Genomic DNA, 22,574 nt, shown 5'->3' on the forward strand with positions numbered 1-22,574 from the left:
AGCCCCAAATCAGCTCCAGAAAACTGTAAAAACATAAGTCAGAAATTACTCAGACGAGTCAGAAAAGTAATCTTTTGCTGTCTTACTTTCTCTCCCAGCCCCAGATACATTCAGGTAAGCACAAAGCCGCATCATGATGAAGTCAACAACTTGCAAACGAGAAAACAAAGGATAATGCAGAGAACAGTGCAAAGATCAACAGCAGACCTTGCCTCTAGGAAACCTCTCTCCTTCCAAACTCCAGAAACTGCATGCAATGAGCTACAGCCACTTGCCACTTAGGATGAGAACAGAAGTCAAAAGAAAAATCACAGCAATGACAGAAGATGCAGATAAATAATGAGTCCTACCACAGCACTGTCTGGGCTAGGAGGAGGGCAAGGACACTCATGTCAAATACCTGCATTGGAAAAAGACACTTCAGACATTTCTAGCTGTTTTCTTCTCATCATTTCCCACTTAATATCTGTAACTATGGGAACACAAAGGAAACCAAAGATTTAGGGAAGCAGGGACTGAGAAGCAAAACATCAATAGTTTCTTACAGAGATGAAAAGACAGACCAGCCAGATCAAATCTAACCAAGAAAGAAATCACATGTGGCAGTTCAGTAATGGTCAAATACACATCTCTGGTACAGTGTTTTACGCATAAACACAGAGTCCTAGGTTTTAAATAAGGTAGAAACATTGCCACATTTGCTTCTTCTACAAATAACAATGAAGAATTAGCTCTAAATAGACAGCCTGTAGACTTTTTCACTTGCCACAGAAAGGCACAGTCTCCGTTCAGTGTCACTGGCTTTTATCTAAGGTTTGCTGCTGGTTACCTCATTAAGCACTGGCTTCTGAAATGTCTAGCATCCACTGTGTTCTGTAGCAGAGCAGTTAAATTTGTCACACTTGAAAGAGAACTTTGGAAGTATTATCTTTGCTATTTGGCCAATTTTTTTAAAAAAAATCTTTATGCAGAATGAATGAAGAAAAGTCAGATAAAATTCAGAACCTCCTTTTAAACTGATTCAGAGAAAAAGTTTTTGGTATCAGATAAGAACAGAAAAGACTGAGACACAAGATTAATTTACATATTTAGTGTCACCCAGCAAATACTTTTCGCTGGTTGATATTATGTGACCACATTTCAAGAAGTGGCTTTTCCTCCCAGCTTCAAAGAAAGAGAAAAATAGAAGAATGAACTTTTCTTTTTGCTTTAAATCCACACCTACTTCAAACACAGCTTTCTTTATGAAAGGCTGAGCTCGCTTTTAGATCATAAAACTAATCACTTAATACTTCCTCCCCGAAACAATACATAATTCTGAACACTTTTCTTTGGTGAAGCACATACATTTTTCAAAATTAAAATACTACTATGGGTTTAAACAGGGTGACTGAGAAATTTCACACTTAAAAGAATGTTTCCTGGGAAGTGGAAAGAAAGTTGCAAAGAAGGTTCAGCCTCATCTTTTAGCCTTAAATTACAGGGGTGTCCTCTGATTCCAGATGAAGTCAATAGTCTGACAGGTAACACACTGAAAAACTGAAAAAATAAAAACCTAGCAAAATCAAACCACAATGCTGTAAATTTTGGATAGTTTTTTTAATCTCATTACAGAGCTTGACCATGCTGGCCTCAAGTTACTAAATAGTTTGGTTTGTCTGATGAAGACCTAAAGTTAGACCTACAGTGGATGTGCTAACCAAGTGGACAACAGACTGGCAATGAGAGGATGCCAGGTCTGCTCTCATGAGGCTACAACACTACATTGCCAGTGACCATTTTCATCACTGGAAGTAGCTCCAAAGCTTTGCTTGACTGCTTCATTTTCAGTCTAGTCCATGCTGAAATGAAGATTTTCTCAGTACACATGGCTTTCAGCACTTGTTTTCTTAGATTCAGCCTCTGACCACAGTCAGCTTTAGTAACTGATGGTTTAAGCTTCAGGTGTTAAATAAAGAATTTGGATAAGGTCATTTCTGTCTCACCCTCCCCACCTGTTCAGCCTCTGATATGTAACTTACCTGAAGAACTGAATGGCAGCCTCTAACCACAAGGGAAAAAAAGGATTGCCAGTAGACCCTGTTGTGTTTGATTCATGACCCACTTAACAAGCACTCTGGTAAAACCTCAATTCATTTCTTTAGGCCTATTTCTTATTTCCTACAGCACAATCTGTCTTACGGCTCAGTCAGCCCCATGAGGCAAACCCTGGCAGTCCTATCTCCCAGCCCATGCAAGTATGAGGAGGAGGAGACGAGCTGCAGACACTGCCAGTCAGCCCAAGGAACATATAAAACATCCCACTGCTCAGCTTCAGGGGCCAGGAACAACCTGTACTCTCACACTGGCTCAGAGTTTCAGGTGCCTGCAGTCAGACAGCAGCTCAGGAGGACAGGGAAGGGCAGAGCAGCCTTCACTGGCTCTCAGTGGACAGAGGGAGGAAGAGGTGCCACTGCCCAAGAGCCCCTGAGATCAAATAACTTTTTCAAAGGTGTGAATGATTTCCTCTGAGGGGAGCTGAGTGGCAATGAAGCCAATAAGGAATATAGCCCTGTCCTCAGAAAATATTTTAATGGCAGAAGGATTAAGCCACAGAGTGAAGAATCAAGAATGCCTTCATTAGTTAAATGTTAATTGCCCTGGTAGTACATAATGCTGAACAAGGATGGGAGGAGCTGGGTTTATCACTGAGTCGAAACCAGCAGCTCAGTTTGACTTGTGGGAGGGAAAGAAATGGTGCCTGCAACAGCCAGATGATGTTCTGCCTTCTGCAAGAAACCTCTCCTGATCTGTCCTCAGAAGAGAAGTTGCAACTTCCTCACCCTTTGGGATATTTGCACTGCTGAGCTCTGAATTACCATAAAGGGCTGGTAATAAAGTAAATAAAATTAGCTACTTCCCACAGAGGACTGAGGCACAAATAAAAATGAAAATAAAAAGCAAAGATATAAAATCAGGAGGCTTTTTTGTCCTTTTTGGTTTTTCTGTTATTTTTAAGGAGAAACTAGGAAATAAAGCAGCATGAGGGAAGCAAAAACATTTTCCATCATGAATTCTTGAATGCTGTACACATGATCTCATTGGTAATGGGTCAATGCCTCCTGTGGTGCCTTGGGCAAGATGGCTGTGATATATAAAATGCTTCTAGTGGCTGTTGACATTGCAGAAAGCTCCTATTTCTCTCTCTCCTTTTTTATTCCTTAGCTGTATCTATGTCTCCATCTTAAGTCTATAAAATTAAGAACTTCATAGCAGTCTTTTTTTTTGACTTAGTAATTGCATATTGAACCATTTACCACACATACAAAATCAACAATGGTCACACTGTTAATAAACAGCTGGAAATTTAAGCTCTAATAGGGGTATTCATGGCAACATGTTGTCATCAGTAGTGCTGATGTCAGAGACAAGTGAAACCTTGGGGGCTTGTAGCCATCAGCTCAGACCCAAACCAGCTGAAATCAACACAAAGGCTCCCTTCCAGACCAGAGAGAAAATACTGAGTGGTGTAATAACAGAGAGGTTCTACTTGCTTTCATTAGTTCGTTCCTCAAAAGTGGGCAGGAAAAAAAAATAAGATATTTTTCTATCATTCTCCTTCTAGAAAAAATGCTGTTTTATACACCAAATTTCCTCAGAGAACCACAAAATCCTCAGAGGACTCTGCCGAGTATCCTCACGCTTCTAAACAGAAGGTGACAAGCAGTCATCCGATAGTATTTTTTTTTTCCTACATAGGGAGCATACAGAGGTTGGTGTAGAAATGATACAGAGAAGAAAGCAGCCAAATTATAAAACACACCTTCATTATAGCACATATATATATATATATATAGGATCATGACTACTAATGGCAAAAAGCAAGTGGATTTTCCTGAGTGCTAGTGGCATTTCAGTTTTCTCTAGGTCATTGCAGCACAGAAATTTCACATATAGTAAGTAGATAGAGGGTGATTTTTCTGTTTCTTTTGCTTTCCCTATTTAAATAGTAACTCAGATAGGGATAGACTATTTATATCACTAGAATACAGCACAGAAAAGAAGCTGTAATATCTGCATATTTTATAGTTCATCTTTTTCTGGACTCACTATGGTGCCCATCAGTAAACAAGGAGATATTAGATGACCAAAATCCATCATTACTTATTTTTATTGTCTATTACTTATTGCTGTTTACTTACAATTCTTAAAAGTAACTCAGGATACCATTTATCTATACCATGAGTTTTACTGCACTATTTTCTCCTCATATATTATTATATATGAGTTATGATACACAGGCAGTGAAGAATTTGCAGCTAGACATTTCACAGGGTATTGAGCTCCAAGGAAAACCACTGATGTCAGAAACTTCAGCAAAAACATATTGCAGAAAACAAATGCAGATTGACCATTACTAATTTTTTTTTCTTTGTGGTTCATTATTACTTTTTACTGCATTTTTTCTTCTCTTTATGTATGTGTGTATGATATTATTTCATGTGAATGAGACATAAAGATATAATTCCCTTGCCTTACCAAAGTGGCACAGTAAAAGTCAGTGGCTGTCAGAATTTTTGCTGCACAATACTGATTTTCATGAAAAGTACCACTACAAACAGTGGCTAAGAAGAGTAGTCAGGCTGATCAGATATTTTCTCCACAGTGCTTTTAATAAAATCTCTTTTTTTTTTTTATAAACAGCTTCCAATCAAAGAGGTAATAAACTTTCCACACATAAAAAAATGAATTCTAACAAGTAAGGCAGAAAAGCTCATAGATTTTAACAGGAACCACTTCAAGCAGATCCAAGCTCTCTGAAGAGTACTTAGTACTCTATAAAAGATCTTAAGGAACTGCAGTCACCCTAGTTTGCCCAGAAAAGAGACAGAAAAAGCTGTAAGTCATGTGAACACCAGCCTTTCTGGTCCAGACCCACCTTACTCAAACATTTAGCCCCAAGAAAAAAGAAACTGAACACAATTATTTGGCCTGCACTTCAAAGCTTAAACTAGGTGATCTAGTGAGAACTCTAAGTCTTAAAATAGAATAGCCTCTTTATATTATCTTTTGTATCCTCCTTTTTATTCTCAGGCAGCTTGCTTGATCTACCTGTAATTAGACAAAAGGAATAACCAGAAGCTCTGCAAATGCACAGTGTGTACATATGTGTATGTACCTACATCTCTCCTCCAGCCAGAGCCAGAAAAAGGGATGTGCTAAGGGCATGCTTCAAGTACCCTGACAAAACCAAGCAAAGGGTGAAATTCCGTATCTTTGGATAGGCGATAAGTCAAAAATAGAGACCATATTACTACAGAAAATACAATTCCACGTGTTGTATATTTTACAGTTAACTGTTGTTTAGTCTTGAATTCTTTCCCTTTAAAAATGTCAGGGGGTCAAATAAAATTCAAAAGGCTTCTAAGCCACTCAAAAAAGCCTCATTGCTCAGTGGATGGTGTTTCCTTTCAGAGAAGCACTACTAGCGTGCCAATCTTGACCACTCAGCAGTAAGGTGAAACAGATGATGACTGCATTCTAAAAGGTATGCCCTGCTCAAAAGCTGAATAAAGAGATAATGAAATGGCTGATTTAAAAAAAAATAGTAATCCAAAACATTGGTTCATTTCTGTCTTGCACCGTGCACAAAATCACAGCTCAAAAATAAGGATAGTACCTTGATAATCCATAACAGGAAATACCTTCCCCTCAGGCATTGCTATTTTGTCTGCTTCAAGTTATACTTTCTAATCCAGCACAAGTGAAAGTGGTGAAATAAGAGTAAAGGAACAGCTGAAAACGCTGAACTTTTTGATCCAGGACAGAAAACCAAGGCCAAGTCTAGCTTCCACAAAGCCTAAAATGCAAAAATGAAAAGAGCAACTATTATATTAATAATTAAAATTGAATTAAAACTAGTCTAAGTTAAGGCCAAGGGAGTGTTTTTACTTTATAAATTTTTTATTGGTTTTGATCAGTTAGAACTACAGAAGGCTTTGAATACAGAAATATGCATGTAAATGAAATAGTATGTACTAAGATGTCTTAACTGAGGACATTTTTTTAAAATAAACCATAAAAGTTGTCCTTAATATATTATTACATTAATTATACACAAATAAGTTATGAGAATTATGTTTAAATAACTGCTGTGTAGGCAAGCATCCAAGAGGATTAAAACCACAACCTTGAATCCAGATTCTCATCTTGTCAATGCCGCAGCAATCACTGCAGTTATGCTGCTATGAGGACCATAGCCATACAGCCTCAGCCTGGCTCTGAGTTGCTATGGTATGGGAAGACTCAGTTTGACCTGAATTGCCAGACCTCCTCAGACTCTTGAAGAGAACCTTTATTCCAGAAGAAAAAGGGCAACAATCACCCTTAGATTAGGAAAGAGCATTGGTTTCCCATTGCCTCCAAAGGTTCATGCCAAGTCTCAAGTGTAAGAATGAGGGGGGAGAGTGAAGAACCTCTCACTCACGTATCTCATAAATCTCCCTCCTAAACTCCTTCTGGGATGCTCAGGTGCCCTTCCCACTCCCACAGCAAGGTTTATCACAAGTTTCAGAAAGGCAGGGGAGAGGCAGAGCTGAGGCAGTCCCATGCTCAAAGTGTTTGATTGCAAACCTCAGCCTTTATCCAGCTTTTTAAAGATGAAAGGCAGCCTCTGATCATTACAATGAAATTTAATGTGCAGACTTCACAATTATAGATAGTGCTCAATGCACTTTTCAAACATACGTTGTTAGTATTTTGGAACATTAGGCAAACTTGATTTTGTAAAGGTGGTGTTACCCCATTGTAACTGTAACCCACCACATCCTCTCTAAGAAATCTATCTGAGAAAGCCCAGGTGGAGAGGATCCTTGAAAAATACTCTGGACTTCATACAAGGAGAAAAAAGTCTGTCTAGAGCTGTCACCACAGCAATTATGGACTAAAGATGAGGTCTGAAATCCAGCTGCTAAAATACTTCAGGAGTGTTGCTGGCAACCTTTATATGGTTAATATGAGTTTGATGCTTTATAAACTAACAACACAAATATTTTAAGTATTCAGCAGCATGAAAGTCAAAGTGCCAACTAGATCACCAGAAAAGGAAGAAAGCAGTAGTACTGAAAAGAATTATTGTCTGACAGTGAACCCTGCCCATGTGAAGCATAATTTCACAGACACCAGGAGTGTAGTTGCTCCTCCAAACAACTGGACACATACAGTGACCAGTGACCCTGAGAAAGTTATTCCCTGCTGACAAAAGCAGGGTCAGTTGTGGATATGACAGCCTGGTCAGAGAGAGAGAAAGCTAGATAAACTTTCCCATGAATAGCTCTGGGAAGCTTTAGGGAGCTGGAGAGAAAGAATTGTAAACCATCTGCAGGTGGCGTTTGTAATCAGTTATTTTCCTCATAAGATGTTTATCCCAAAGGGTGTCTTCTCAATTATCCAGTCATGTGAAATATGTTGATTAAATAACCAATCAAGTCCACCTGTAGTGGACCAAGGTATAAAAGAAGGGGTTCCAATAAACTGGCACCTTTTAGCCTCTTAGCCTTCTGATCTAGAGTCCTTGTCGCTTTATCCGTTCCTGACTCAACAGTGACAGTCAGTCAGTGGGAAAACAATCCAAACTCCTTGGCTAAGTGGCCATACTCTACCTAAGTAATAAACTTTCTCTTCAAGGGTTCTCACACATATCTAAGTGAATTCCCCTTGGAAACCTGTAACTATATGGATGAGTTTGTGTTCCTTTTTGTACTGATGCTCTAATTTACCATTGTTCATGAAAAAAAAACCACAGATCTCACTTCCAGTATCTAAAAAAACCCAAATCACATTAAGATGTGGTTCATGTCAACATTATTATCCCTAATGCCACTAATAGCGTTTTTAAATGAAAAATATTGCTTACATGTAGGTTGATGGCTTCATCTCACAGAGCTAAGGAGTTAGGTTATACACCCTTTTAGTATGATTCTTTTGTGATACCTCAAGGATTGTAATCACAGTAGTGATATGCCATGAATGAAGTGTATGTTGTGGATCTGAGATAATCACATGTCCTTGACCTTGTGCTTTTGAGAAGATAGAGAGAGGTGACAGACCTCAGGAGGCACATTCATGTTACCTGAAAATATGTCCATATTTTACATGTAAGATCTGTCTAAAAAAAACCCACCAGGCATTTGACATTCCTGGAACAGAAGGGTTACATGGGGGCTTAACAAAAGCAAATGGGAAAGAAAAATGAAACTGAATGTGCAGATTTATTCTGAACAGCAATGTAAGAAGCACAATTTTGACATGTACAAAGGCTGTGTTTATTATCCCCTGGAGAGAAGATGAGTGGAGGAGCTGACATTGGTTGCATAGTAACATTTCAGGATGGAAGAAGGCATATAGCCAATTAAGTCTAACATTTGTAACCTGTAGTGCTTTTCCCCTCAAGTGCTTATCTAACACTCTTTAGAATATGTTCACAGCTGCAGCTTCTATTTCTGCCATTAGTAAACTTTTCTACTCTTACTTTGAAGGAGCATGCTCTAAACTTCCTTCCTGGTACATTTTTTTAATGATTTGCTGGATCTAGGCCCTCAAATTAACTGCATTTTTTGCTACTTACTATTTCCAGCTCTCTTCTAATTTTAAATTTCCCCTTCCTATTTTAAAATAAATTCACTGTCAGTCCAATCAGTGTGTATTTATCCACTGCCCTTGGATTTCAAGCTTGCATTGACCAGGCATATTATTTCTAGTGTTACCTCATGTGAAAATGAAAAATACAGTATTTGTCTCTCTTATATTATGATTGCTGTCTCTCTCACTTGCTGTATCTACAACAACTTAGCAGTTCCCTAGTCTTCTGGACAAGGTGTTTTCATAGAATTTCACTCTTAATTGATGCAGGTATGTGTTATTCTCTTGATTATTTGTACCATCAAAACATCCTCAACATCCTTAGCCAAGAAGCATATTGTGAGAACGTGCGTTAGCTGAACTTCAGAGATTCAGAACCTGAAAGAACACAAGCATACAAACTATTTTCCCCTTGAAAACAGTGAAACCACAAACCATGATGCAACTTGGAAAGATTCACAGGCCCTACCTTGCAAGTTCACTTTAAATCATATGTGTTGTCATTATATTGCAAGAGTTCTATTGTCATTACATTGCAAGGGTTCCATATTGCTTGAGTTTCATACCTCCTTGATGTTTCTTGCAGGCAGCTCCTCTAGGCACTGACTCTTCCTGGTCCTCACAGCAGCCAGCTGACTCCAGTTCCCTTCAACCAACCAACCAACCAACCAAACCACTCTTTTATAACACTCGTCCTCTTATTGGCTACAGGTGTGTCCTGTTAAAATCAGGCCTGCTCCTAATCTTTAATAATTAACCCAGCTGCAACTCTTTAGGGGATAAGATTACTTTCTATGCTACCTTTATTTTCTTATATTCTATCGCTCTACACATATGCAGCAACTTCAGTGCTGAAGAATCAACAGCAAAGCAACATGGGACAAAATAATTGTAATGAGCAGTAGAATCAGCTCACACTAGCCTCTTTCAGGACTTATCTTTGGGAAGACAGGCTGATAATTAAGAGTGCTGATGCAACACAAAGACGAGGTACATGGCTATAGCTAGCCAAAAAAAAAAAAAAAAAAAGGTAGGGTTTTGTTGTTGTTGTTGTTGGGGTTTTTTTAAACCAGCTATAAAAGATAATGGGATAAAGCCCTAGGTATTCATCTTCTGACAGTAAGAATCATTTGTGTGAAGGACTAAGAAGATTAGGGTAGATAAATGCTTTTATAAGAGCATTGTGGAAGTGTGCAATGGACCTTACAATGTATGCTGATATTTTAAGATACTTTACAGAACATTTTAAGGATATTCTTACAAATTGCAATGGCTCTTGTATATGAAACTGTGTCATTTGTAAGAGCCTATTTCAGGAAATTATCTTCAAATTTACTCCTACTTGCCATTGACAGTAAATTGCTGCTATTAAACAGATTTCTATTAAAAAAAACAAAACAGCCTGTGATTTAGTCCTGGTGTAGGCTGTGATCTTTCATTTGGGAACTATACAGACAACTGTATAGAGACTAATACAACAGATCCATATGCTTTTAGACACTTTTGTAGAATACATTCTATCTACATCCTCAGGACATAAGTACTACTCTTGAAATGTATTTTTAGGAAGTATCCGCTAAATTTGTTCTGGAGCTACTGCACTTGAAAGGAAACATACGAAATACAGCGAAATACAGCGAATCAGCAGTTTCTTCCCTTCTGCACTGGGCATGTTGGTGATTTCAGAGATTTTATTTGCCCATTACTTCCTTCAGCATATTCACTGTTTTCCTCAGTCCTTCTTTCTTGCAAGTAACCTGAAGCAGATCTTGTCCTTCCTGAATTTCCTCTGCCCTGTCCTAAGCCATTCTCTGAGTTAAATTCCCAAGGAAACCAATCAGTCTGCCACCTGTCTGAAAACCAGGACAGAAAACAAGGGTTTTCTAAACTTTAGCAATACCTAAAGATACAAACATCACAAAGGCAAAGTCACTCTGTTTTAATGACCCTTAATTGCTCATCACTGCTTACTCCCTTGCATCAACATCTTTTGGAATTACAGGTCACGTTGAAGACTAAAAATAACAGAGAATACACAATTAAACTGATAAAACAGAGCATCAACATGTTGATACTCTCAAACATCCCAGTGGGTCCTGTATATTTCTTGTGAAAACAAGTTCATACTGGAATTAAATATTAGCAATTTAACAACAGGGAGTTCCTGTCTCTTTTTGTCTCTCTTGCCAGAGATGCTAAAGATAGATCATTTCTTTGACCAATATGACTGATGAGACACACAGCAGGGTAAAGAACAAGGAGGCTTATGAGACCCGCCTCAAGGCTGAACCATGATGACAAGTATGTCTTTAGCTTCACCTGTACCTAAACCTTACTACTACAGTTTTGGAGTTTGTAATGGCTTAATGGCCACCTATCCTCCCACTAACTCCATTGCTTTTTTTACCATCCAGATTTTTCTCCTGTGGGACACTTTAAAACCCCAAACACATACTTAACCTAACAACAGTACTGCTACCCTCCATCTCCATCTGTTTGTACTTTCTTTCTTACAGGGTCATTTCTATAACAAGAGTGTTGTGAGCTCACCTAGTGGATCCAGACCAGACTGTGGCTTTACATATTCAAACATCTATCTAAAAGCCAGTCACACTTTGTATTTAAGTCAACAACCAAAACCTATTCTAAAAGAAATGAAATCTAGCAAAATACAGGTATTTCCTTTTATATTAAAAGCAGTGTGAGTAAAGAGGAACAGTTTTGGTGAATCAGTAGAAGAATACATAAGCTGTTGAATTTTCATTCTTCATTGTTCCTGAAGTACATGGATAGATGTGGAAAGAAAATGATGGAGCAATTATGTCACTGGTATGGAAATTATATTGTGTCAGTTCTACTTTTCCTGATTTTCTGCTAAAGAATATTTTAGCTGCAATTTGTCTGTTCTCCTAAGTGTTTGCGCAGCAAAACACCTCTTGTAAGGCCTACAAAAATGTCTGTGGAGAGGAGGGATTCACTAACCTTGATGCTACAGCAAACTGTTCTGTTTTCTGCTTCCCTTCTTCCACCCACCTCTAGGAATTTAGAACAGAAAAGGGTTGCTGATAGAAAAAGATATGCCAGAAAACAAAAAGAAATTCAAGTCCAAAACTGTAAAAATGAATACTGAGTTGAGCAAAATAATAAGAAAATTACCTCTTTCTTAAAAACATCTTCAAAAACAGTGTGATTTTTTTAAATTTTAGTTTACACTCATCTCCTTCCTTTAGGGCATTAGTCCACTACTAACTGAAAAACAAAGGTTTCCTTTAGCCACAGAATGACAGGTCGAGGTAAAAGAGATGAATTTTATCTGAGTCATCTGGTTCAATTTCTCTGCTCAGGTAGGGTCTTCTAAAGCCAGTTGCCCAGTACTATATTCAGATACTACATATGCATGTATTTATATATACAATACATATACTATATGACATATAGAAAACCAGGGTAATTGATGTGCAATCCATATATTGAGATAATCTACATAGAGATTTTACATAGATAAATACCAATTATACATTATATACCTAGATACAATATAGACATTAATATATAATAAGAATAAAGTTATATGAGTGAACACAGAAAGAGATATCATATAGAGAGATATACAATAAAGCACAGGAAACAGGAGAATTAAAGCATCTGAGGGCTGCATGGACTCACCCTGTAGACACTGAAGGAACACTCTGGCCTCCTTGTTAAAAACCCTAAAATGTATTTTCATATGGAGCAATGAGCCACAGTCTCTGTTCAACCAAATAATTCTACATCTAAAATTTATCATATGGAACCTACAAATGCAAAACAGCCATAATGAAGGCTTTATTTTTTTCTCTCTCATACAACTAAAATTGTATAAGCTGTGCAGACACAGGTGATGTAATAAACTTGATGTTTTTGTAAATTCAAAGATATCCCCAAAGCCAGAAGTGGGATATCACTCCAGCGTTTTGTTAGCATAACAGATTATGCTTCATGGTTAATTAACTTTAATGTTAATCCATAGGAACATACAACTTGTAAATATATGTGAGAGCTAGTATCAGTTTCAAAGATGACAAAATGTAACTGCTTACACAACTGTGCATGCAGTAACTTTTTTGTTTTGACACTAAGAGCTTAAGATGTTTTTCTTACAGTGATGGTTCCTTTGGGGATTTGTCTCAAACTGACCTCCTCAAAGCTGACTCTCTTCAGCTCAGTTCAAGGCTATCACTCCCTATGCCTTCACTCCTCATGTGAAGGGAATTACTTATCTATTTATTTAGATAATCTTGCCTGCTTCTGCATGAATACAATACTTTCTTAAGGACCTGCACACTGCTCAGCTGCTCTCCTTTGTAGCTTCAGATTGCTAACTGACCGCTGCATCCCGAAGCTTATCATTCCTATGTTGCCCAGACTCCTTAATTTCTCCTTCCTGCTCTCATTTTCTTGCATTAAACTGAAGTTTCCCATGGTGTTTTCACAAGCACTTCATTTGAAAGACAAAAATTATACCAGAACTTTTCTTAAAAAAAATTGAAGGAATAAATATGACATGGATGAGTATTAATGTCTCCTCTTTTTAATTTTCTTTGCTTTTGGTTTCTCATCTAGTTTAAGGCCTCATCCTCTTGCAAGGGAAGTCTGGTTCTTCTGTTAAGACTGCTTTGGCCATCCTTCCACACTGGACTTCAAAATATATCCATGATCCATTCTTACACCTAATTCTACTGACCCTGCAACCTCCATGCAAACAGGTCAAGGAGCTGAAGGGATTGAGCTACTATGAAAATATTATAAGTTGTTCCCAGGAGGCAGAAGTAAGGTGGCAAACTCAGCAAAATGACACCTTTTGAATTCCTTATGTACAGAAAAACAAATTCCTCCACTCAGAAACTTTCATTAGCCCTTTCGAAATACTAATAGAAAAATGGGGGAAGAACTCTGAAAATAGATCACTGAAGTTTTATTCCACAAATTCCTCAAGAGAATGAGATCATGTAGACCTCTTGAAACCTGACCTACAACTATGCCAGTTGAAAATCATATTTCTTTGCCCTGGGCAAACAAGGACTGCTAAAACTTAAGATATCTCTGCCTCTCTTCCCTAAGTATCAGCAAGGGACTTTTGAAAGTCAAACAAAATATGAATAGCATAGTGTGAATTGATACAAATCTTGCTATAAACACAACTACCTTTTTCACAAGTACCTACATGTAATAGCACTAATACTGGCATTGGCTGTGATTTTCTTGTTGTCAGTTGTTGGTATAAGGCCAATAAATATAGCCACCTATTGCATTGCTTTTACCCAGGAGTTGTTTTGCAAAGTAGATCAGAGAGCAAGCATTAAAGTGCTAGAATTAGTTTGTGCTGCAGTAGTAGCAAATTAAAAATGGCACACTGTAACACCAAGCAGTGTATAGTTCTGCCAATTGATTTACGAGGTCAGGAGAAAAAGAATTTATCACCTGGCATTATCTCTGCCCAGATTTAATGGCTGCTCTGTCATCAGTGCACAAAAAAATTATAGAAGTTGAGAAAGGTCTTTTCAAAAGACAAGGGCTGTTTACAAAGGAATGTTTCTCTCTAAGACACCTTAATAAAATTATAGCCTTGGTGGCCTAAATCTTGTAGCACAGTGAGAAATCTATATGGTGGTGGCTTTTGGCTCCAGGCAAATATTTTTTAATTCATGGTCAAATGACTAGAGGACTGTCACACCACCTCCAGCCGTGAAAAACATATTAAGGTCTGGACTGTCTGGCATTTTTGCTGCCCCTTTGTGTCTACTGGTAGCACAAATTTAATGGCAAACTCAGATTCTTTGCAGGAGTTCAACATGTTCACTATTAACTCCAAGTCTCTTTTCAAAAATAGGCACTGATAAAGGACAGAGAACTATTTTGGTTCCAGTTTAAGAAGTCACAGGAAGAAAGAAAAAGCAAAAAAGTGGCTCTTGATTTATAGTGAGGCTTAATCTTGAGATATTGAAAAAAAAAAAAAAAAAAAAGGAAGTGATCAGACAGTACTTTAATGTAAGAACCAGTGCCATGTTTCACCTCAGAGGTGATTGCACTTCAGTGACAGATGAATAGATGACTATGTCCCTCTCTACAGTATGCTGAATGCATTCACAAGCTTTCTGGATTAGAAGAGAGGTTGTAAACAAAAGGGTTTGTTATAATGGCATTTACCTGAAGAGCAACAAGAATAAGTATGCATTCAGGAGACATAACGAGTTTATCAGCATCACCAGCTTCTACTCTCATTGTAATCCTTGATATAAGAATGATTTGGGTGTCTTCCACTTCCACTATCCATAGGCACTCAAAATCACAAGAGTTTTAATTTACAGTCTTACAATAGACAACTCATGCTCTATTTACTGCTCCTAATCTATGAAATTCATTGCTGGAAAAGTATGAGGTGATTCAGTTTTTAAAAAGGAGGATGAGGAATCCCAAGACTTTGTTAAAACCTAATGAAAATGTTGGGTATTATTAAATCCTAGAAAAAAAAGTTTCAATATTACATAATCTAAAATTATGCTTAATAAAAAGTACAACCAAAGTTGTAAAATCTAATATCCAAAGTCAGCAAAAATATTTTTATTTCTAAGCCGTAACTATATTTTTAGAGCCCACTAAATTCAAAATCTGCTTAAGATCTCATAAATTGCCATGGTCAGGATGGCAAAACTTAATTCTATTTTATGGTTTTGCTGAGTGGTATGCTGCTTCACTACATAGAGGACCTGAACTTTGCTACTGGCCACTCTATTCTTAATTAAAACAGTCTTCCTCTCTGAACATACTTAGACTGCAGAAAAGATCAGCTTTGGCATCAGCTCATTTCTAATTACAAGTCATACAGTCTTAATGGAATACAGCCAAGTGCAGGACCCCTCAGCTGTCTGTCACTATACAATAATTCATCTAAAATTAACATTGAGAATGGACTTTAATTAAAATATATTAAAAATGTTAAGATACCTATGTATGGAGATGAATTTTTTTTTCAATTTCCTCATTTTTAGGAAAGTATCAGCAGAGCAATGAGAAACACCATCCGAAACCACATCTTGGAGACTCCGAGTCATAAAGGATAATGTAGAAAAAAACAATTTGTTAGGAATGTGACTGGGGGAAGACACATTTCAATTCACCTACTAGGGCCTTAGCTGAAGTTAAATTTTACCACTAAATTCAAACAATTCATAATAATGTAAAACTACCTTATTTCCTTCACATAGTACTAGAGGAATGTCTTACAGTTGGTATTTTGTCTCTAGAATTATTTTGCTACCATATGCACTACAAAAAAAAAGGACTGAGTTTTATAGCCCTGTGGCAGTTAAGGAAAATGAAAATATCTGTATATGTATCTACTGTTTTTCATTTATTTTTTTTTTAATTTGTTGCTGTTCAGCAATCCAAATTTGACAGATTTTGCAACCAAACTCAAGCAAATTTTAAAACCATAGAAGTGCATTAATTTTAGCAGAGCTTTGTGTTACACAAGAACAGACACAGGATAATCAAGCAGAACAAGGGTAATCAAGCTTATCCTACATCCTACAAACTATTGCTTCTATTGCAGAATAAGGTTAGATTACGTACACTTCACAACAACAATACCAGCCTTTTCTCTTCCAGTATGCAAGAGGAAATTCAAAATATGTCTTTAGTTCTCACAGAAGAATGCAGTAATGTGCTATAGTACTGAAATTGTCCCAAGACAACATAATGGGTCACATCCAACTTCTGCACAGTCTCACCATCTCTGGTTGGGCTGCTTGGCCTTTTACATAACTTTGCATGAAGAAACCCACTTTAAAAAGCTTTTTTTCTGGAGTCATTAGATGTGAGGGTGCTCAATTCCATGCAGCAACATAGTGCAACACAGAGTCTGGGAAAACACTCCAGACACTATTACATGTAGATCAGATCCAGAGGGTTGGGAACTAGACCAATGTGGCTGTGCTTGATCATAGGTTTATGCGGTGATCAGGGTTGGAAGTTTGGGAAAGTCAACCAAACACCCTCACAACCACTTCTTTTCTCATCAATTATATGTCCACCTTTCTACTTTGAATTTGTTACACTGGAGGTATAGCATGAGCATCTACTCTGTTACTATCTCTACTGGCTTGTTCAAGGGCAACCCAAAAATCCTGTCCCAAGAGAGAGTGAAATCATTTCACCTGAAGTTGCCCACACCACTGGAATCTGGAGACTTTCTACTGCAAATAATGTAAAATATCAAGAGTAGCATTTCATGTCTCACCTAAAGAGTCCCAGTACATTTCACATATCCAAGCCATTGGCTTTACAATTCTAACTGAGACAAAAAAAACACCCCACAGACCACAGTTGGAATATCAGTTGAATACTGACACAGAAGAAGGTATAATGACTAGCTAACAAATGAACCACTGACAAGTGCAGGAAAAAATGTATGCTGTTTGTATATAAACATGACTAAAGTGCGTAGGCACATTAATGGGTGTTCACATATCTCAGACACATACACATGTAATTGAGACATCATTACTACAATCACAGGGGGCATGAGTTAACTGAACTCCCACACAGCTTTTGATATAGAAAGTCCGTGTTTTGGTGTAATTAGTGGCTAATTTGTATTGACACAGGTGTGCTTGGAAAGTTGCTGAGCGTCCCTGATGTGCTCTAACTCACTCGGTTTCAGTAAGGGTAAGGGCCACTGAGCCTGTGCTACTGTTATTTCTGTAAGAAAGAGGTTTTAAAGAGCAAATTCATCCCTAAGCCTAGCTTTTCATCTCAGTAGTGAACATTGTGTCTGACTTTTGTCATTTTGCATCCCACGCCTTTTGTTATTTCTAGGCTTTTCTAAGCCCCAACAGGAGTAGAGGTTACAGTGCCATAAAAATACTACTGTTTTTGAATAATTTCTAAATTGCAGAAATTTCTGATTTCTGCAATTTAGAATATCTCTCTCTGTTGTGGATCCCACTTTCACCTCCCCCATTCACAAAAGATGTTTTATTGCTCCACTCTCTTCTAAGGAAAATCTTTCAGCAGCCAGCTGCCAACAGTGCTAAACCCTCAGCAGAATGCTAAGGTATGCAACAGGGCAATCCCCTACATCTTGACAAAGGAATACAAATGATTTTATAAATCATTATAATTAATTAATTAAACCAAACATTATCAGGAGTGCATTTAAAGGAAAAGGTGCAATCAACATCTTATTACCTAGATCACTGAGACCAGGCAGATATAATTTTTCAATGTACTGGCTCAGGGCCAGGGGGCAGCCATAGCACAATCCCTTGAGAATCTTCCAATGAGCCCCATGAAGACAATTATAGATCTTACATATCTCTCACTACATATCTATCTATCTATCTATCTATCTATCTATCTATCTATCTATCTATCTATCTATCTATCTATCTATCTATCTATGTGTATTTATATATTAAAATTTGTCTTGTGATTGTTTCCCAAGTTGATTCACCTGTGGGTTGACCAGGCACATGTAATGTGTGGTTGCAGGATGGCCTTGCACTAGCGTGTCTGAGCATTACTGAAGCTTTCTTCCATTGCCAAATGTTTAATCTGCTTCCATGCATTTTACCATCCAGCAGCATCCTCCATCTTTTAACACAGCACAAGTAATAAAATGAACAGTATTCTTCAGGGCTGAAGCTTATGTGCTATCACTAATTAGCTAACAAGGCATCCCACCTCACGGGAAGCAGGAGGTAGACCTGGGAGTTAGTGACTTGGAGATTAAATTCATATTACACATGTGGATGTAATGTATTTAATATGTATTTCCCAATACAGTCAAAGGAAAGTACCAGAGAGATTCACACCACTACTAATGATTGCTTTATCTGGGCTAAGACTGCAAAAGGAACAATAGGAATATTTTAAATAGCAATTACCCTCCTAGAAATTTGGATAACCAACCATTGATACAAGTTCAAAAGTTCAGTGTGCTTCTAAATTCTGCAAAGCAGCTTTTTACTGATGATGGGCAGAGAGAAAGAGGCAGGAAGGAGAAGAGATCAAAACCCAAAATGGCATGGATCAAAGCAGCAACACTGAACATGCATCATGGGACAGGAGTGCTAAAAAGGCTTAGCTGGGATTTCATTACCTAGGAAGATAAGCTAGTAAGTGACAGAGTAAGTATCAAACCTTTACTTTTGGTGTCTAATTCTCATATAAAAGGATCCAAACACTGGGATATTCGTAAATGCTGAGATTGTTTCTGTATTCATCACTTGGCACTTCCAACATTCTTAGCTTCCCACTGAAGAGCCAAGGCCAAGATTATGACAGTCTGCTGATCTACACTACACAGATCTTTGCACAAGCCCTGTTAAAAGCAAGTTGCCTTAACAAAAATCTAACCATTAGAACCACCCTCCATCATTTGCACCCTGCACATACGAACTGCTTATTCCCACGCGAAAGATTTTGTGTATGTTTCCACAGGAATCTTATTTGATATTACTTGATACCCATCATTCTAGATTGCTTTACTCCTGATACCAAATGCCAAGAACATCTTAGGAAAATTCTTTGCCACTCTTGCTGCAGCAGTATCTCTGCCAGGATACCAAAAATTATCTTCCTCCTGCTCCTGCCTGTTCTGTTGTTAACAACAGAATCACAGCTCTTGTTACAGGCAGGTCCTACACTTCATCAAAGTAAACTCTGACTTGTCAACATTGTTCTTCCTCCAAGGCTAATTAAATTAAAAATCATCCAAGAAATCATCCAAGAAACACAATTATTAAATTATTTTTGTCTAATTGAAAAGCCTCCAAAAGCCTACCATTCAAAACACTGAATCTCCATTGAATACAAAACCATGTAGAAAGATACAACTCATTATATTTTGTTATATCTCTGGAACTTTCTCCCTTCCTATGGTAATATGCCATGAATAAAACACAATTGCCAAACTTAGAACAGTTAAAAACCACAATTTACTGCAGAAATGCATTATTACCTTAATTTGTTGTGTTGGTTTTGATTAAATGATGCCCAAGGTTAAAAAAAGATGGGAGATAAATAATGGGAAGAATTGGTGAGCAGACTGTTGACCCAAAGCAATACTCCAGAGTCTGAGAATGCCAACAAAACTCCGTAGCACCACTGGCAGAGTAAAATGTTGCCATGCAAAAAGAAGGACACAACAGGCTAAGCATAGCTCAAATAATCCATACAGTGTTTAAATAACCTGGGTTGGTGGGTACTCCTGCTGATAAGCTGTCACAGTTGGAAGATCCCAGAAAAAAGTGAACAGGTATGGAAGCAACTGCGTTACATAAGAAATGGATTGCATTTTTTCCTGGTTGAAATTTGCCTCTTTGAAATTTCTCACCATGAAATAGAAGTAATCAAGTCCAGAATTCTCCTGTCTATGGTATATAATGTTATTTTTTTTTCAAACAAATTGTAGCATGCTCAGATGTATTAAAAAACATTCAGAGAAGTACTTGCGTGAGTAGGTCATATGAGGTCTTTAACCCTGCTACACATACAGTTCCAAAAGTTCCTCTCATCACATAATTTTAGTCGTGGATTTTGGTTATGCATGTGAGATAAAAAAGTGAAAAGATAGTCTTAAGTTTCCTTCCACTGTTTGCAAAAAGCCTGAAAAAACATCTCTCAGTACCAAAATGAACTTTCCCAAGAAAAGATTTTCTAGCTTTAGCTGAAATAACACAAAAGGCCTTCAGTGATTCCTACGGAATACTCAGGGCTAGGCTCTGCTAATCCATAATGTTTCATTTTTGTAACTCTGTCACTGTATCCAATTTGAATGTCTAGAAATTGAAAACTTTGAGTTATCCCTGTCTCAGTTACAGCTTACAAGAAGCCCTGGGGAAGTTAGGTCTTTAGAGGAAGTCCTGCTGCATTGCCTATAACCAGCAAAAAATTGTAAGGAAAAAGGTTGCAGGGAAAACCATGAAAATGGTATAAAATATAGTTATGTGGCAGAAATATGATTATATGTGGCTTCATTCAGCTGCCTGTTCCTTAGCTCTTTTGCTACATTTCTCAGTGACATTGGTTTTAATATTTCTGCAGGATCCATGTTTTGGTCAATGTGGGGACAGTTTGAAAAGTCATTCATTCATTACTCTGGTGTGTGTTCACAGTATGTGGTCTGTCTCTTTGCTCCTAAAACAGAATGATTAATTTTTCCTTGCCTTTTCTATGGCACTGCCCATTGCAGGGCCTGAAAAGGAGTTAATATTCACAGCCTGCAAGTGAGGCAGAAACTTTCCTTCCATTCTGAGGATGGGCAACAATGGCACAAATTTATTAAGAACAAAAGTTACCTAAGACTCCACAGGTGAACACTTTTTTCTAGTGTGCCCAACACTCCACAGCACTCCACTTATGTTCATAGCACAACTCCAAGAAATTCAGCTGAAGGTGCCCCCATCTTAGACTGTTAGTGGGATGCAAGAAACAATGGTGGAAAATTCCTTGCTAGCTCTGACAAGAATGACCTGAAATCCTCACACCTAACATCATACAAGATTTCCATAGCAGAAGGAGGAAGAAAGTGCATTTCTACAGCCTGATACTCAAGGATAGAACCCAAGAAACTATAATTTTTCTCCTTGCAACTGCCTATCTGATTCACTAAGCACACTTAAAAGAACATAGACAAGAGGTAAAGCACTTCTTGGAAATAATGTCCTTTGTTACATTTTTCTCACTGCTCTTTTAGATAGGCTCATTTCAAATAAAACAATCAGAAACCCAAAGAAAAGGCTAGGATTTGAACACACAAGTAGGCCACTATATTAAGCATGTGTGCACTGGAGCACACAAAAGTTGTACTAACAGATTAATTCTGACATTTTCTAGTTTTTGCACATCTCAAAGATTTTTTGCAACTTCACTGTCTTTTCACATGGATCTATTTGTTTATTTGCTTGGAGTTGTGCATATGTGAGGTTGACATGATTTTTAAGAGGGCAAACTACGAAAAAGGATTTATCCCAAGGCATCAGACTGCTCATCAGTAGAGTTGTAACCTTCGTATCAGTCACAGGAACCTCTGCTGTTTCAGATGAGAGACCGATAGCAGGAATAACCTTTCATTCTTAACATAGATCAGGCTTAGAGGTCAACAAGATTATGTGACTGTTTTGAATATTGTAGAGGAAAGTCTACATATTTCATGAAAAGCAGTCTTGATCAATATCTAGGCAAGGTTCACTTTCATACTTTGTTTTTGCAGGCATTCTCTTACTAGAAGACACTTTCAGGTGTTCTCAAGGAGACATGGCCCTTCCCACCATGGTGCATGCACTCATCTTCATAAACCTCTGTTTTCCCACATAGGTAGATACGTTACTTCCTCCACCATGTGTCCTCTTCACGTCTATCTTCTTCTCTGATAGCAGAAAAATGGAGATATATAGGATAGATAGATAGGATAGATAGGATAGATAGATAGGTAGATAGATAGATAGATAGACAGATAGACAGATAGATGGATGGATGACCTTGGTGTTTACCACAAGACCTAGAGGAAACCAAGGTACCTTTTGTACGACAAAATATTTTAGATTGTACTAGTTTACACTCCACTATTTGCAGACTCTCATTTTCATCATATAGAACTTATTTTTATTATGCTGGCTTTTTAGTAGATTTTCTGCAGAAAAAGCCAGATTAAAATAGTCTTTTCCCCAAGAAAGCAAGAAAAAATATTTTGGGGCATAGTGGAAGTGGGGATTGAAATTCAGATGATATTGACCAAGCCACACTGTTTGCTGGACTCAAAAGCCTGCTTATTCCTTATTTCCCTCTGCTAAAGCAACACTTTCCATTAAAAAAAAGGCAAATTAAAAAAGGTGAAACTTGACAAAAATAATACAAAATCAACAAAAAACCCCTATCCCAAATCTCCAATAGCTATGTTATCATTGGTTATT

Source organism: Camarhynchus parvulus, chromosome 3 (assembly GCF_901933205.1).
Source record: "Camarhynchus parvulus chromosome 3, STF_HiC, whole genome shotgun sequence".
NCBI classification, from domain to species: Eukaryota; Metazoa; Chordata; class Aves; order Passeriformes; family Thraupidae; genus Camarhynchus; species Camarhynchus parvulus.